Source organism: Barbus barbus, assembly GCF_936440315.1.
Source record: "Barbus barbus genome assembly, chromosome: 4".
In the NCBI taxonomy this organism is placed as follows: domain Eukaryota; kingdom Metazoa; phylum Chordata; class Actinopteri; order Cypriniformes; family Cyprinidae; genus Barbus; species Barbus barbus.
The window spans coordinates 38,774,062-38,777,374 of record NC_136732.1 but is presented as its reverse complement, the minus strand read 5'-3'; the positions used below and the strand labels follow the sequence as shown (position 1 = coordinate 38,777,374).

Below are 3,313 nucleotides of genomic sequence, written 5' to 3'. Positions count from 1 at the left end.
TTGTGCTTCATGTCTGGCTTTAGAATTCATGAAAGAAATAAACTTAAATCAGTCACTTTGTTGCCTCGAGCATCTGTTTTATTTTCTTTGAAGCTGGTCAAAACTCAAACTTCTGTTTGACCTGTGATCTGAGGTTCTTACATGGTTGAAATGCATTTGTCCACACAGTGGCTGTTAAAGGGGTAGTTCACTCAAATTCTGTCGTTCCGAACCCTTAAGACCTTGGTTCCAAGAGATGAACGAATCACGATTTGAAATCTGAGAGCATTCTGACCCTCCATAGACATCAACGGTAGGACATCAGTGGTTCAACCGTAACTTTACAAGGCTAAGAATACGGCTTCATTCAACAATTCTTCTCCACATCACCCTAGGTGCCATTATGCCGAGTATTAGGACTAGGGATGTGCATCTCCTCACTGAGGCTGAGCCAATGCACAGCCTACAATACATTAACGATGCATAAAGCAGCTACCGACGTGATTCACCCTATTACAATGCCGTGTCATTCAATGCAATATGATGTAATGGAAAGAGATGATTGCTCTCTTCGGTACAGACAGCAAATCCTAAATTCTTAACCTGTTAACCATCACCGGCGCACTGAACGCTCTTTGTTTGCATGTGTCATTGTTTTCTAACAGAATAAATTAAACGGGACAAAGTTAATCTTGACAAACTATATCATTCTGAAGGTTTAAGCCTCAAGCATCGATGACAGATCGCTGTTTTTCGATGGAAAGCTTAAGGAATGTATTTGCTACATTTGTGTAAGCAGTACACATCAAAACATGCAGAGTAAAAAAAATCAGTACGTACCTTTTTATCATTGTAATAACGAGTCACAAACGCGTCCACTGCTGAAATCCCAGTTTAGTTAGAGGTAAGGGTCCACAGAACAACATCCCAGCGAGCACTTTTAGTCCAGCGACACAACATTGTAATAAGGATGACTATTCCTTTGTTTTAATTTCTTCTGGAGTTATTGTTCGCGTCTGTAAATTACGCTCAAAAACAGAGTCTTGGTGGTAAAAAACAACACTGTGCTGTAGCATACAGTTTTACAAACAGAATGAGATCATCCACGGAAAAAAGTCTTAAGCGGAATATAGTTTATTTGAATTTGGCGCTCTCTCCAGACAGCGAGTGATGCAGCTGTTATCTGAGCGGGCCGTAACTTGGCGATCTGCTTTTCCATAAACTTTTTTTTTTTTTTTTTTTTCTCTAACATTTTGTGTATTGTGTGGGGAATGTGGCCGTATCTGCATGATTATCTGTATGGACGCAATACATTTGGTGGTTATTTTTTCTCAAACGGGGGCTGGGGGGACTATAAATATTTTCAGAAAAAATATTGCAGGAATCGCATTTATTTTTTTTTCATGGTATCGTCTTCAAATTTGAAATATAAACTCATGAGACGTGTGGCTTTCAACCCATTACTTTTCTGGATTGCTCCAGGACATATTTCATGTATATGAAATAAAAAAACATTCAGTGTGGGAAAATATTTTTCAATGCACGTGTCTATAACTTTTTATCTTTTTGAGCATTATCAACTCTGGATTATAGATAGTAAAGCCAAGAGTGTCTTCTTTCCAAAGATGCCTAATTTGTTTGTGTAGCGCACTTTGTCAGGAAATGTTACCTTTTTAATTTAGGTATGTTATTTTTACCTGTGAGGCCCCAAATGGGGGGTGATGGTTAACAGGTTAAGTGAAAGAAAGTGAAGAGGACTTTGACGATCTTGAAGAAGTTTATTGATGCATAGCAGTGACAAAGTACATGTAGTACCTTGGGTTCAACGGAGTCGGAATCAGTCCCGAACATAAGTTCTAACTTTTTGTACATTTCCAGTCTACATGTAAATGAAGATGCTCGTTTTGTAACAGCTGTGGTCTGTAGGTTAAGTTCTGACACCCCTTTGTCTGAGGTGGTTCTCTGTGTCCCACACCTGCTACCATTTTACAATTGGTCACCTTTTGCTCAGGATTGATCATCCCAAATGGTCTACAAACAACTGTTGACTTATTTCCCAAAATGGCTTAATTATAGAGAATGAGCATGATCAAATATATTGTGGAGTGGAAGTTGGGTCGAGGCAGACTATAGATTCTTACAGTCCCCTCTTTGATGCTCTTGGCCCAAAAGAAGCATCACATCCACTCCCTTACACAGATTACACCTCCCTTCCTGGGTATAGTGCCCAGTGGCGGTGAAGCCCTGTCTTAGGTTGTCCCCCTCTGGCCAAAGGAAAATCTTACCCGTCATTGGGTCATCACCTCATGCACACTGGTTATCGCTCCGTCTAATCAGGCAAAATTTATCAGAGACTTTTCTCAAATTTGGCAATTATTTTATTTATTTTTATTTTTTTTGGGGGGGGGGGGGGGTTTGGGAGAGGAGCACTTGAGAACCACAACAAAAAGCAAAAGGAATTTTCTAAATGTACTAAACATGATGACAGTACAAACATAGCCAAAGGAGCAAAAACATCAATCAACAGGCAACGTGTGTGTGCTGTTTTCTTCACATGTGTTCTGTCCCTTTTATCAATGTGAACATCCTTTGTCCACGTGTGTATTCAATAGACAATCCTGTATTTGAGTATGCATATGTGTCTTTCTAGTGTCATGTGCAGTGAGTCTGTGTCTTTGTGCATTTCTTTGTGTGGGTATGTCCTTTGCCCACTCGTTTTTCATCTTGGTGGAACGACTGCTGTCCATAGTCTCTGAAATGGTTTGATCTCTCCTTGTTTCTCTTTTCCATTTTTTTATTCTTTTTACTTTGAAAGTCCTTCTAGAAGCAGTCAATGCTGTTGTTGCAGTTTGTGAAGTTCCATCAGGCCCATCCATCCCATGGTGGGTTTCTAAATCTTTTTGGCTTGGAGTCCTGAATCTTGTAGGTCTGGAAATCTCTGGATTTCTGGTTCTGATGATCACTCTGTTCTTTAATAAGTCTTTTTCTTGTGGAAGTTTCCTGGCTCCACTAGTTCTGCTGGCCTTCTTGTCCTTCAGATGACCGAATCATCATTCTCCTGGAGGTACTTATAAAAATAAAGTTCCAAAAGAAAAAATGGAAATATAAAAAACTAATTCAAAATTTAATACTATTATCAAAAAAACAAAATGGATAATCTTAAACTTAAGGGGAAGTCGTGGCCTAATGGTTAGAGAGTCGGACTCGTAATCGAAAGGTTGCGGGTTCGAGTCCCCGGCCGGCAGGGATTGTAGGTGGGGGGAGTGAATGTACAGCGCTCTCTCCACCCTCAATACCACGACTGAGGTGCCCTTGAGCAAGGCACCGAACCCCC

The 3,313-nt window shown here is 40.2% G+C and overlaps 1 protein-coding gene across 1 annotated transcript in view; it reads left to right on the top strand.

Annotated features, from left to right (window-relative positions):
* Positions 1 to 3,313, top strand: part of LOC306868633 (caspase recruitment domain-containing protein 10-like) — a gene marked incomplete at both ends in the record, with an annotated part of 72,505 nt that overhangs the window by 67,827 nt on the left and 1,365 nt on the right. The gene's annotated exons all lie outside the window — the stretch shown is intronic.